Raw genomic sequence first — 15,909 nt, forward strand, 5'->3', positions numbered from 1 at the left:
CTGGTGCTAGGCACAGTCCAATGGACAGACACAGAGAGGCTTGCCTTCGGCATGCCCGTTATAGGCATTCTCTGTGCGGATGTGCTGCAGTCACCTTTAAGTAGGTCCTGGAAGGTGGGAAGGGCACAAAGAAGCAGTGGGTGGGGCTGGTGAAAAGGCAGTGTAGTGTTGTGTGAGTTATAAATGACAGAACCCTTTTGACTCCTGAAAGACTGTGCCATAAACGTTAAAATGTAGTGAAGTGAATGCAGATTTAGAATTTTGAGTTTGAAGTTACAAGCAGACGAATTAAGACGTGCAATACAGAGCTCCATGTATGGAGTAGCTATTGGCGGGTACCCGCCACTGGGGAAGATGCTGCAAGGTGGAAGGAGAGGGGGAGTAGGCAGGAGTGGGAGAAAGGAGTGGGGAAAGGGAAAAGGGGACAGCAGCAAAAGCAGACTAAAACAGCCCAAAAAAGGAAGAAAAAAAGCCAAAAGAGATAAAAAATAATTAAGGAATAAGGTGAGAATGAACCAATATGGAAAAGACTGAAGTGGAGAGTAAGAAAAATGGGTGGGAAACAAGCGGGAACAGCAGCAAAAAGTATGGGAAAGAGAGCAGGAGCAGCAAAAACAGAAGGAAAGGGAGCAGAAAGAGGCTTGAGAAGAGAGTGGCTTAGAAGCAGGAAGAAGGATGCAACAGAGAAAAGAGGGCCTGGAAGAACACAGATCGGAGAGCTGGATGAGGGCCAAAAGAAGTAGGTGGAGAGCTGGGCCTGGGCACCTGCTCCCTCTAGATGGACACTGTCTGTGGTGCACTTTTGAGTGTGCACTAGATGTATGCCTTGCTACACAATTGGTGCTTACTATGGACATGAATCTGCTAGTTTATACTTTGGGGTGCACATTTTGGGTTGTCCTACGTTGCAACCATAGCTGCTTGATGTTTACTATCAGTGCCCTGTGCCACTTTAGATAGATGCTTCCGGTCCTGGTTTTATGGCATCTCGCTCCTCTTCTGAGGCTGCACACCTTGCACCAATGCCTTTTGATTGGGATGGTACTGACAATGGGGGTTCCTTGGAACTTGTTCTTCTGGCCTTTGGGGCTATATTATTTGCAGATGCAGAATCCTTCTTAGATCTCAATTAATTTATGGACACGGTGCACATGTAAGGGATACAGTTCAATACTTTCAGTGCCTCCTAGACTCTATGATTTGGTTCTTTGTTTTTAAATTTTTTTGTATTCCATTTTTAACAACATGTGTGATTTTTAATTGCCATTTTTAGTGGCTTTTATTATCTGCTTGGATTGTTAAAGTATCTTAATACGTATGTTTAGATTGTTCTATTCCTTTTATTGCTTTAATGCATATATTCATGCATATATTTTGCAGAGGGTGTTGCATGGCTAGCATTAGGTCTCCATTTTAGATTCACATTTTTAGCTTGACATCTTTTCTTAGTGGTGACTTTTGCATAGTTTTCTACTAACATGAGAATGTGCTGCTCACGCATTTATTCCTGGTAGGGATTGTCACCCGGCAGTCTGCTTATTCAGTCCAGGGATGTTTAATCAGAATGCAATGCCCTTCTTTTACTTTTCAGTGCTTGTTAGGAGACAACTTGTTTTTGCTACACATACCAAAGTGGACGTTATGCTCCTCTTTCTTAGAGCATGATAGAGAGAATGTTTTATTATATAAACAGCATATATGCTACACTCATTGAGAGGAGCATTTCATGCTAGATAATAGTGATACCTCTGTGAACTACAAGTGAGATGCAGCCATTCTGATTCCAACCTCCATTCGGGAAAGGAGATAAACCCCACACTTAGACCAGCTTCTTGATACCTAAGAACAAAGTATGGGAGTTAGACTATCCCAACTGATCTGGCGAAAGGGTACTCTGGCTATGCTCTGTTTAGTATAGTATTAGGGTCACTTTTGGGCGAATTTTTTTTTTAAATCTTCAGTTTTGGAAATTGACCATCTGGGCACATTTAGCACCACAACCAAGGGTCTGGGAGTGGATGCAGACATCTTGGGGGTTCAGGCCTCACTCAGGCTAGGTTCAGGTGTCGGTTCAAGAAGGACGAAGCCTGTATGTCCCTGTGGCTCTGAAATGGAGGCCAGCAAACTAGCCCTTGGAGTCACTTCTGGTAGTCCTGGGCGCAGGTGTACATGCCGGGATCAACAACAGGTCTGGCCTCTGAGGGTCAAAGACTGGCTCAAGGCAGCAAAGCAGTGCTTCCAGGTACACAGCAGGTCACAGCAGCAGGCAGTCCTCCGAGAGTGCTTCCTCAGGTCTAATAGTGAATTGAAGAATACTTTTGAAGGTCCTATTTTTATACCCTGGTGCCCTTCTCCTGGAAGGTGGGAGATGCTTCTGGCAAGGTTCTTCCAAGTGCATGGAATTTCCTGACTCCCCTACCGTGGATCCAAGCTCGCTGCAGTGAAAATACATGAGTGTTAATTCTTTTATTAGGCGACAGGAAACACCCTATTTAGATACATCCCCCCATCCTGCCAGTTGATGACCCATTGAGCCACACCTTCTCCCGCTATTGTGTGACTCTCTGGGGGGAATTCACAAAGTCTAACTGCAGGCACAAAAGGCTAAGGGAAGGAAAATATTTGTTGTGATCTGCATACAGTACTCCTTCTCTGGATTTGTCAAATATGCAAAAAAACAAATGGACTGGGTGGTCAGCGGTGGATATTTTTGAAAGCATTCCTTTCGTCACTTTTTGTTGTTTTTGAAATAATGAAGTATTCAAACACACATTGAACGTCTACCTAGTGTAAATGTTGTTCACCCAAGCTTCCCAGTTTCGCAGAAATCAATTACACTTGCAGAAATATAGCATATTTGAACATTCATTTGATTCTGAAGTGCAGAAATAACTACAATATTTAATGAAAGCTAAAGCAGTCTGAAGTCTACTAGCAGCAGGTACTGCACGTTATAAACACGTGTTTTAATGTGGTTCTCAATTTGCTGTCAATCTACGTATTCATCGCTAAAACCTGAAACTGTTTCTAATGCTTGCATATAGAAATTGATTAAAATGGATTGCAGCATGAATCAAGGAAATCCGGAGCTGTTTTAACCTTCTAGTTACATTTATACCATAAATGAGGTGATTTTTTTACGTAGCAGTTAAAAGCCCTCCACAGCAGGTTTTCAATTCCCTTGAGAAATGCATGATATACTGCAGTGTATACCAGTGAAATATTGAGCGCTTTCTCCTCCGCTACTTTCATTTTCATGAACCTCAAGGCTTTCAAAAATAAAGCATAGCGAGTTTGAAAATCTGTTTCCCTTGGCAAACCATCGAGTATTTCTTGGAACCAGATGCTTGTTTTTATTCGTAAGACTAATATTTAGCTACGTGACAGCAGATTTCAAACACAGATTTATACCCTGCCAGATACCTAAAGCTTTTCACTACCAGTCAATCCATAAAAAGCTTGTGTTCTAGCTTGGACAGTGAGCCTACATTAACGGCAAGGTAATAGGTAAATTACTTGCGCAAACCACGCTCCCAACTATTTACATCTGTAACTGTTTGGATTTCTTCATTAGCTAAGTGCTTCTAAATTAATATAAGTCGTCGCTGGCCTAGTTTCTTTTTAAAAGCATTACAGAACAATAGCATATTATGTACACTAGCGGAAAATCGAGATTAATAAACCTTGCAGTGATAGTCTTCGGAGCAAGCCTGCTATTAAATATCTAGATGTCTTTGTCGCTGCAGGGCGGGTAAGGCAAAAGATTCATTTTAAATATATAAGGAAAATACGTACACATGTATAGGATGCACATTTGTAATGGCGTATTTAGGTGACTTCCGAATAATAGTCTTAAAAGCATGCTTTTTTACTGCAGGGACAGGAAGCGCCCCGAATCACTACTGGTCTGACATCTTTCGCTACACATTTCCTGAAATCGGGTGCCATTTTGCACACTGCGCATCTAGGTTCATTAATTTCGCTGAGATCAGTGGTATGTGATAGCTGAACTGTGAAGGTGCAAGGGCATTGCAATTTGATCAAAGTGTCATGTGCTGCCAGCATAGAAGGTTGAAGTGATATTGTTCAAACATTTCATGCACTGCAAAAGATGTTTACCAGCGCGTCTAGGGTGAAAACGGCATAATGTCTCAAAAGTATGAAACTGGAGACGATGACATTGTGTTACAAATCACGTAGCTGAGGCATAAAACGCAAGCGATGGTATGAATACTCCAAACTAAGGAAGAGCTAAACGCGTTTTCCTGTAGTGGTTCATATCACTTTTCTGACGTTTCAGAATGATGTAAATAGCAGGTGTTACTATCATCCAGATTAATGATTCTCAATTAGCTGACTTTGGGAGGCTTGATTGACATTTCTGGATTCCAGGCATCTTGCTGACTCAATTTAGAAATTCACATTTTCGTGAATATTTTGTGCACATGAAAATCGCAGTACTCATATACCTGAATTGCAAATTAATTCATATTTCATTAAATAATATAATGTAGTTACATCAGTTAAATTGTTTCATTCTGTTTTATGAAACATCACTTGTAATGTGTTAGTGAGTCGCTTGAAAAGGTCAACGGCATGATTCATGGAGGATGCATGCTCAGGATTACTGGCCAAAAACCTGAAGTGACCCAAGGCAATCATACTGCTTCATTTGACTCCATACTACTGAGACACAAATACTGAGTAGGTATGGTGGGAATGAGTTTAAACAGATTGCAGATGGTTAGTGGTTCAAAACAGAACACAGGCACCATGGAAATGCCCCCACTCACGTGCTACATTGAATAATTCACATATCAGTCCACACCTTACAAAGGAAAAATCCATATTCCAGTTTATATTATTCTTTCCTACCACAATAAATGCATTCGGAAAGCTTTATTTTCCCTTTCTGACCTTAACACGTGTCAATATATTTCAGTGGCACACTTTGTTAGTATCAGTCTCTACTTTTCAGATAAAGGTGCAACAGGGAGCATTTGTCCGTGTGGCACCAATGTACAAATGGACTATTAGGTATAACAAAGATTTACATTTTCTGAAAGCAAAGACACCTTAAGATTTAAGAGAAAGGTAAATCTCATTCTAGGGACACCAAGGATCAAATGGTGTTGTGTAATTTCAAGAGCGAACATTCAAATAATTAAAGACTCCATAACGTGCCTTGATAGTACATAGATTTGTGCTTGATTTCAAATGTGCAACATCTACAGAGTTACTTCTATTTTTCTAGTTGATGACAATTTAACATTTAAATTGCACAAGTAATCAAGTACCTCAAGGCAGAGTGTTTGTTTTTAAAGGATATCGAAAGGTTTTCGTTTAATCCGTAGATCACGAGATAAACGAGATTGAGCATACAGGCAGTGTTAAAATGCTTACAGAAAAAGTTCTGCTGACTGTGAGTTGCACATTTATGCACAATTACTAAACAAAGCACCATGTGAATGGAATTGAAATAAAAGAGAATTCTAATTGAATTGTATATATTATCACAAATATATACCAATACTGCCTATATTTTATCCATATCTAAATGCAAGAAATAAAGCAACATTAGTGTTAACGAATTATAGGTTCTTAAATGCAATACTTCCACGAGTAACACAGCCGTGCGTACATATCATCTTTATGCATTAGTCAACCCAGATGTATGTGTGAACATTGGCTGAATAAGATAACGATCAATGTTATCATTAGTGGTTTTGCTGCCTAAAATGCCAGCTCAGGATCCAACACAAATTCTCTACATTACATCACAATAAAAGTCTGAAACGGAAATTGAATTGGGAACAGTCCAAGGTCACTTTTTACTAGGGCTTCTTAGTTCGCAAACCTAATCATCTTAATAATAATTTCTACATTAAAGACAGCAAAGCATTTTAATGATAGAGCTCGACTCCTCAAACAAATACATTTTAAAGTACAGCATTGGCAAAGAGCTTTTGATTATCCTAAGATGATCTGGATAATACTCAGGCTTACAAGGGTTTTTAGCCATCCCTCTTCATCCATTAGTCTGTTAATGAGTCCTTCACATTTTTCTTCCACCCACTACTTCATACTGTATGGGACAGTGGGCCAGGTCACTTCACCCACTGCCTATCTTCACTATGAGTGATGGCGTTCTGCTCTCTCACATCCACTCACACAGTAATTTAATTATGTTTAACACAAAAACAGGATTTGGCTAGTTTTATGGTCCTGAGCTAATGCTCACACCCTTCTCAACCAGGTAACCCAACTGGCTTAGTAAACAATAGAAGAGTAGTTAACTCTCATGAGTTTTGTAATCATACTTTACATTTTCCTTTTATTAGCTGACATAGGATAATGAATAAGAATGAGAGAGAGAGATAAAAGATGTGAGAGATCAATCTAGAATCTTAGGATAAGATGTTTTCCCCCTTTTTCTTCTTATTTACTGTTGTATTCCTCTTTTTTCATTTTTATTATGATCTGGTTAAATTGGAAAATATATATACTTGTGTATTACATGTGGTAATTATTCTAATGTCCAATATTGTGATATAATTTGGGAGGAAATTGCAGTATTAGCTGCTCTTACATATCATGTGAATACTGATGTAATCCCTATCTGGATAAATAATATGAAAGCTGCTGATTTTTAAATAATGTATCTGCAAACAAATTGATTATGCATCATTTTCAGAAATCACATGAGTCTATTTTGTCAAGTTAATTTTTTCTGATTTGTTTCTGTCTGAGATGAAGTGATACTATTAGATGATCTATAATTAAATATCTATACAACCTTGGCATTATAGTGCCTTCTGTAATTGAATATTTAATAAAATAAGGTTAAGGATTCAATTTTATTTTCTCTTTGTTCTATTTCTGCTTCTAATTGTCTGTTAGACTTTGTCAGAGCCCTGAGGAAGCATCACGGCACCACAAACACCATGATGGCTCTTTTTCTTCAATTAGCTATTGCTACATTTCCATATTCTGGCACAAATAAAATACTTCTAACTAACAACTGCTGACAGCAAATGAAATATACTAACTACAGGAGTGCATATGTCAAATCTAAAATTAACTTTGGAGGACAACTATCCATTAAGACATTGTAAATATACTTTATGCCAAGATTTTATGATGTAACAGTACCCTTTGAGGCTAAGAAATATAATTTTAATGTAAATGCATAACAAACCTCTATGACTTAAGTTGAGATATGCTTGAAGATGGCTCGGTAGTTTCCCAAACAACAATTTTTCAAAAGCATAAGAAATAAAATTTTAATGAAAATTCATGATAAACGTCCATGATTAAGTTGAGATACACTTGATGATGGCTTGGTAGCTTCCCAAACAACAATTTTGCAAAATCATGAGAAAACAAAATAAGCACTGACAAACCAAAAAGTCTGGCAGCGATACCAGATCTATTGCCATTGTTAATGATTCTTTAACAATAATTTAATAACTCCCAAAGTGAATCAAAAGGAATGCCGTTAATGAAGTAAACTTAGTAAGAATGATATGAGGGTGGGGGATATTTAGGATGTATTTTGTCTGCCCTGTGGTATGCTGGAGGCCTGTAGCGTCTCTTGAGAGAACAAAACAACCCAAATCCTACAGATCAGATGTTAAAAAGCAGGTTGGGTGTATGCTGACATGTTCAGCACGAATTGCTGCAGGATTGTTCAGCTCAGCCAATGCACCTGCATGAAAAGCAGTGATGAAGTAGTGCATATGTTTAAGCTTTGCTCTGAGTTTGCTGGGAAACTAGGAGTGGGAGCTTGTGACTTTCTCAACTTCCCTGCTCACAGAGAGAAACACATACTGATTCAGCTGACACCACACAACCACACTTCAAGCACCTGAATCTCATCTCATCTCATCTCATGTAAGAGCTCAGTGGTATAGTCATGCACCTAGTGCAGCAGCTGCCCACAAGTGATGTTTGCAGTGTCCAAGATCGCTATGCTGCACACACTAAGTGTCCAAGGGAACCGATTTTCAAGGGCAAGTGAAAGTGAATTTTTAGGCAAAAGTGTACACCAGGTTGTGCCAAGAAAGCAGCAAGAGAAAGAAGACAGTAGGGAAAAAAACTGCGTGAAACCATGAGATCATAGTTTCTGATCCTAGTGAAATATTACTCCCAGTATTGTATTGGCAGAGCAAGCAACAAGACTTACAGTTTAATCAACAAAGCTTAAACAATAACAAATTCTGCCCTAAAAAACACCCAAAGACACTTCAAAACATAGCCCATCACACATGCTGCCCATATTTCAGTCTTTCTGTGCTCTGTGTCTGTTGGGGTCCTTTGCCTTAAACCTGTCACAGTCAGTCTGATTGAATTTTTATATTTATGTAATATTTAGTAAACATACTTAAAGTTGCATATTTACTTAATTTAAAAAAAAACATTTTACATACATAAAAAACAAAAACGAAATGTAATATTATTTTTCAGTTAAGATTAATACTAAAGTTTATAATATATTATTAATTTCTAATAAAACATACACATGTATGCATCTTAATATGGCTAAAGGCGTTGTCACTCTCCAGCTCAGAGTGGATGGCACTGTTCTAATACTATGCTTAAAAACTCTGCTAGAGAAACAGATATTTGAGGTGATCAGAATCAAAGTGTCAATGGTGCTGTAGAATCCATATAAAATGCTGCTCTACATCTACATTTGGGAACAGAGTTCTCTCCTTCCTTGTTTGCATATGCAATTTTTATATGTCACATTAAGCCTGAAAGAGAATTGTCTTGACCTATATCTATATATCAGTATCTATCTATGAATGTATGCATGTACACACACACATATATATATATATATATAAATATATTTTAAAAATATAATATTAGTTCCTAAGTTGTGTGAGTTTCTTCATCCATGCTTCCATTTATTTCTATGGGAATGTATTGCAGTATCAGGTTTTGAACATGTGTTGTGCTTCATTTATACCAAGGCTGGGCTGGAGCCACATACATATGTTTGAACATCTTTTGGATTGCAGTAACTTTGAATATGTGTTTTGTGAACTGCAATTGCCCTACTCTTTTATAGGTGAGTTTTTCTATTAGCATGTTCTAAGAAGCCCTTCCTTAAATTTCCCTAAACACATCCATCCCATTCAGTATTAAGATCCAGATTTTTAAGGAGTTGATGCAACATAGGGAAGCAAGCAGAGTTGCTGAGCTGCATGGCGTTGCACGAACTGGAGAGAGTAGAAAAGCACAAAAACTATACTTTAAGGCAATTTCCTCTTTGTATGTGTGCTGCAGAATACAAAGAGGAATGTATGAGGAGTAATAAAACTATTTCTCATTGTTATGCAGGCCTCAGCGAGTTGCAAGATTTTGATGTACATCCTGCCATACATTTTTAGATATCAATTTGCACGAAAACCCATGGGAGGATGCACACCAACGCCAGTACACAACCCCTAAAAAGCCCCCTTGATGCAAAGTAATGAATTGCAGGGAATTTTCCTGCATCGCTTTATGTTTGGTTACAAACTAACACAAATTGCCAATTGCGTGGGTTTGTAAACGTCAATCTGGATTTCTTGTGGAGTATCCAAAAAAGTAACACAAACTCAACGCAATTTTTTTGTAAATCTGGGGCCAACTACTTCCCCTTTTTCAGCCACTTCCCCTTTTTTATTTTACCAAAAATATGTATCTACTTATGCATAGATCTGTGTAGACGTGGCGGAAACATTAACACAGAAAAGACAGAGGTCTCTGGCAGTACATTTGTGAAATGTACTTAATAGTATGTGAGTAGTACTACTGTAATGCTGCATTACATACTACCAAATTCCGTTTTTGAATTGGACCCAATAGTTAAAAATCTATAATATTCTCCTCTGGAAATATTTGTGTGGGTAAAACATTGTAAACAATAAAATCGTTTTCACATTATTATAAAGTATATAGGAAACCACTTTTGAAGGAAAAGAAGGATGGATGTCATATTGGCAGGGGTTGTGTGAATATATAGAGAGATGGGGGATTGAAAAATGTTGTGTGGATAAATGATGGCAAAGGGGATATTGAAGGAAGTGATGCACACATAAAGGTACAGCAATAGTTCTTCACATACTTTAGCAGTTTAATGTGGCTTGTGGACAGAGTGAGGCTTTGGTACTTTGGATACCAGGTCCATTTGGATTCTGGCATGTCATTTATATAATACATTCCAAGGCTCTTTGAATTCAGGCCTGGAAGTTGTGATTCATGAGTGGCACAAATACCATATTTTCCTCAAGATTTGTACTGTGTATACAATTTTCACGTAGACAAATAAATATGTTTTTCAGATAGAGAAAAATTGCTTTTGATTACAGTAGGAAATCCTGGAGAATTTGAATAAGAAATCCTAAGGCATTTTGTCAATGTATATACAATTTGGTCTGCAAACTACAGTATTTTACCACTGTTTTCCCAAGTGTCCGTAGGGGGAAAAACCTCCACCTATCCCCATTCTGACCACCAACAAAGGGAGCAATTTGTGCTAAGCCTCTGCACTCATTCTCAACATGCAATGCGGGCCTGAGATCAAAATCTATCCTCTGGCAGCAGTGCAGCTCATCTTCTGGAAATTCCATGGGTCCAGGAGTGTCCTGTAGAGTGGCACTGGAGGACCAATATTTATGCCTGGTGCTAAACTTTGTGTGGGGGTACTACCTGTCCTACCTCCACATCTGATACTGGAAAGTCTCCAAACTGTCTGGGGTGACAACAGACAGGGCAGACCTGGTGCCAGGTTATTTTGTGTAGTGTAAGTGGGGCTAGGTAAAGCGCCTCCCCAGTCACCTTACCTTTTGCTTATCCTCTCAGTACCCAAGACCCCTTTGTGTTACAGTCTGGAAGTAATGCACAAACTCCAACAGCAGAGCCATTCACAGTCATGTGACCCAGGATACTGGCAGAACACACAAATGGTTGGGACAAGAAAATGCCAACCTTCTAAAAGTAGTCACAAAGCAACAAACATCCCTCTATATTTCATTTAACAACATAGATACTGTAAATATTTGATTCACAATTAGTAGAATCAAAAACAAATGAATCGCAATGAAGATCTATAGTCAGTACAAAAGTCATTTATATGCAAAAGATGTTAGAAAATTAAAATTAATATACTATACAAAAGATTCTACAAAAACAATGGTGGTCCTTGAAATATAGTGACCACACAGAGAAGTGGGTGCAGTAATACCGGAATACAAAAGATAATCTTAAAATGAGCATCAGACATTGCAGAGATCACTTTTAGGGATAATTCAATAAGTGATTTGATTTGAAAATGGAAGGACTTCATCAATTTTCTTGCTAACCTTCAAGCCCGTTTCTGCCTCAAAGCCCCTTTCTGTATTTCTATTTACTAAATGTCGCATAGTGTGTGATGCTGTAATGGTGACATTAGAATCTTGCCAGACAGCTAAAGCTGTCTGTCGCCAGACCCCCAAAAGTGCAGGATGGTGAACTCCAAAAAGTAATTTTAAAAACGTCTGTTTATGCCAGGTTCAATCCCGTACTTTGTGAGCAATTCAAATAAGACATTCCCGCGGCCCTGTAGATATTGCCAAGTTTCCTGCAAGAAGTGCATTCAGCGGTGTGTTCTAAGCCATATTTGGAATTCTATATGATTCAAGAAAAATTTGAGTATGGTTCATCGCTTTCATTTTAAATAAATACCACATAACCTCTCAGCAATACTTGCCATCCACAGGCAGACTATCCCCGTCATGCTCAAGCAGAGCACTTCTGCTTTAAACATGAAATGCTTATTGAGCTGGTAAAGTCTGTACATTTCGAGCAATATGGGAGAAAGAAAAATCCAATTATTTCAGGCTTTCTCACAGTATAAGCAAAGCTTGCCACCTGATGCACATTTTCAAATTCTATAGATAGCAATCTTATCCGCTCCAGTCAGTTATCACTCTACAGTATCAGGATTGTTCAGAGGCTTTATATCAACTTTCCAGATGCCTTTCATTCCCAATGAAGTTGAACTGAAGTAATTTGTTATGTGGCTCATGGCTGTCTCCTCTTTCAACACTATCAGTCTCTTGATAATATACCTAGAGAAAATTCAACTGCTACACTACTGAAGACTGAAACATTACTGTAGAACATTCATTTCAGGGTATATAACATTGTTTTCTTTAGTTCCGTAGAATTTTTAAAATTGTGATATAAATATGGACAGCGCTGAATTCAAGTTGATCAAATGAGACATTTTTTACTCTTGACTTTGCTCTGTGCCATCGCCTGGTATTTAATTAGGGCATATTGCCTAATACTGTGGAAGGGAAAGCAAACATTTGCATAATGGGATGCTATGGGTATGAGGGGTGACGGCAGGATCCAGAATCCTTGCACTGTGCCAGTGTCCATTCAACAATCATGCCCACTGTGTGTGCGCTGTTCATAAGACCTGCATTTAAGTGTGTGCCTCTTGGGTGTTACCGTGTAGTACTGATTATAGTTAAATAACATTAATAATTATACCCATGAATAATTCATAGCAATGATGGCATATATTATTTCGACTGCTACCAAGGTGCACAAATATTTTGTTTAGTGTTGGCCGTACAAAGAAAAAGAAATCCAATGTGGCAACCACTCAATCAAGATCAGGATTTAACCCTTGCACCTTAAAAGTACAATTCCACAGTTTGCGTATTTCTAAAATGGAGATTGCCCCAGGTTGTAGTTTGGTGCCTTGTATTAACTACCTTAGATTTGTATAAAATTAAGGCAAACCCCCAAAATATGTGCCATGGCCTAAGTATGCAGTCTAATAAATACAAACAAAATCCAGCAACATACAACGATCCTTAATTACTAGTGCACATTTTTAGGTTTTGCAGTGCACAGGTTTTATTAAACAAATTTGCCAAAAAGAACAATAACATAACATTATATGCTTTTATGGGCCAGAAGACTATTGGAACGACTTCATTGCTAATCACTTCAAAATACATTCATAATGTTGTCATATTAAGGGCATTACTTAAACGTGTGTGTCAAGGTCTTCATTCGTTTTCTGTAGTGCATTTGAAAAAAGTTACACCAACCACAAAACGTTATATTCTCTCAATTGTATTAGATTCATTTTGGTCTTCAAAAACATTAAACCATTACTTCCCACGAAAAGACTCATTAAGTAGTTCACCACATACTTTCAGTGAGAACACCAGTAAAAAAATTTAGTTTTTCAAACATCTCTACTCCATCAAAGTTCTCTATTTATTACATAAGCAAGTGTTTGAATTCTTAAGGGACGAGTGAAATTATGGCAAATGGCGGTGAGAGCAGATTGGCCACTTATGCCAAAAGTGGGAACGCAACTGTACCTAGAAGTAAACATGTGGCCGCTCTTTGTTTGGTCAAGCTCTTAAGTCCATATTATGAGACTCACCAACACTGGCCGAATCTAAATTAACATTTGTGTGAGAACATTGCACACCTGTTTTTTCGCGCTTCCATCTTAACATGAGAATCTTAATTAAATCAAGTTGAGAAAATAGTCTAGAAATAGGAAAAACCTGCAATAGTCAAGGAGAAAATATTGACCCCTGCAGTGATATGCCAGTCTTATGTGGCAAACTCATAAACGTGTGGATATATCGCACCAAAACGTATGAAACACAGTTGTTCCAGGGCCTGGGTGTGGTATTACTACATCAGAAGTTCAGGTACTCAAATAATGGCGGCCAACTTTGCCTTCTGATTACTTTGGTTGAAAATCAACAGTGCTATTATTCTATCTCTATAATCAAGTTGTCTAGCTCAATGAAGGCCTCAGCAATCTTAATCTTACTCCAAATACATGACAAGAAGTGTCAGAAGATCCTTTCTCTATGTGGCTGAAAGCTTATCCATAATGTATCAACTAATATCTTTTGGCCTGCATCACTATTACACTGTGAAGACAGTTGATAAATATAAGGAGTTAGTTGGATTGAATTCAAAGCTGGAGATTTACATTTTTAATGAAATGAGCCCCTGACCACAGTACTAAAGTGAGCACAAATATTATTTGTGGCATTTTAACACTACTGCTAATGTCTGCCATTGAAATGAACCATTCACTCTTAGGTGGGGGTATTTGTGAGCCCAAACTGATAGTAATTGAGAAGAATCTGGAAAATGGCTGTAGAGACTGGTTCAGATCGTTCCCATTTTTTGTGAAAAACTGTATATTGTGGGAAAAAATTTGATGACAAGTCGTACAAATCTAAACTGTTTGGGTGAGTTATTGAAACCAATGTATGTATGTGATGTTCTCTCAATGATTAACATAGAGTTAGATAGAACATCTTCATATGCATTTAAAATTAATATAATTAGAATTTTCAGTGCGGTAATTTACAAATCTAAACTTGCAATGACATTGTATTTACTATCAGAATAGTAAATTCCACCTTGCTGGTAGCTTCATCTTTGAAGCATATAACACACATCTTTAGTGATTCAAACATCATCGGTGTAGCCTCCATCGCTATTGAAACTGTTTATCTATCTTTTCCATGTTAAACTACTTTTTGCTAGAGGAATTCTATATTCAGCCTCTCCAGCACTTTTATTCAACTCAATGATGAGACGTTTGTATCATTTGAGGCATCGAACAAAAGAGGGAATGTCTTTGTGGTCTTTAGATTGCAAGGACTGACCAATCTGCAAGACAACTAGCTTCATAACGTCTATGGATTGTTAACACCCTTCTATGATAAAAGCCACATACATTATCCCTCATTCGGCAAAGTTTCAAAGTCTGCACACCTCACCATAGAGTTGGTATTGGATGCAACCCTGGTCCTTCCTCTTTGACTTAAAGGAATATGAGGTAAACAGATGATCCTGCCAAGGCTAACACTATTAAAGTTCAGAGCACCACAGTGCAACACGTGCTAAGCATGAAAGGGCAACACTGCCATAGGTCTAGTGCCACCATCCCTGGTCATTCCACTCAAACTCAGGCAACTTGAATGTGCTGGGTAAAAATGTATTATAACCAGCTTACTGTATTTTTCAATTAGATTTTCCTGCTCTCCTGAAGATGTTACCGTTTTCCTGTTGCCTTAATGCAGTGTCTAATAGATCACTAGATAGACTTCCATTGTCATTTTAGCATATTTCTTCTCTCCTTCCGGACAGAAAAGTACCTCTCTGAAAACAAAAGAAACAGTCTCTACTATTTGAAACCACAATCAACTGTACTGTTTGCCACAACATTATGTTAATGTTAGAAATGGGGTTTTTGGTTGGCAGTTAGGTTGCCCTCTGTCCAAGCAAGAACCCTCACTCTAGTCAGGGTAAGTCACACACAATCCAAAATCAGCCTGTGCTCACCCTCCGGTAGCTTGGCACGAGCAGTCAGGCTTAACTTAGAAGGCAATGTGTAAAGCATTTGTGCAATAAATCATACACACCATAGTATAACACCACAAAAATACACCACACAGTGTTTAGAAAAATATAGAATATTTATCTGGGTAATTGTAGGTCAAAACGATCAAAGTTGCAATACGAATTTGTAAAGATATCACTGAAAAGTGATATTAAGAGTCTTTAAGTCTTTAAAAAGCAATAAAGTGTCTTTCAAGCACAGAGTACCTGGTTTCTGGTGGGAAATCTCCTCAGAGGGCCACAGGAGAAGAGATGCGTGGAAAAAGGGGTGTGTGCGTCGTTTTCCGCTCAGCACACACAGACTTGCGTCGTTCTTTTCCACGCGGGGAAGTCGGGCGTCGTTTTCCGGCGCGCAGACAGTCTCTTTTTGTGGATCGCGAGGATTACCAGATGTCCCGGGTCTGTGCGTGGATTCTCCTGCTTATTTTCCGGCTGCGCGTCGTTCTGCGGGGCTGCGCGTCGAAGTTTCGATCT

This window comes from Pleurodeles waltl, chromosome 12 (assembly GCF_031143425.1).
Source record: "Pleurodeles waltl isolate 20211129_DDA chromosome 12, aPleWal1.hap1.20221129, whole genome shotgun sequence".
NCBI lineage: Eukaryota > Metazoa > Chordata > Amphibia > Caudata > Salamandridae > Pleurodeles > Pleurodeles waltl.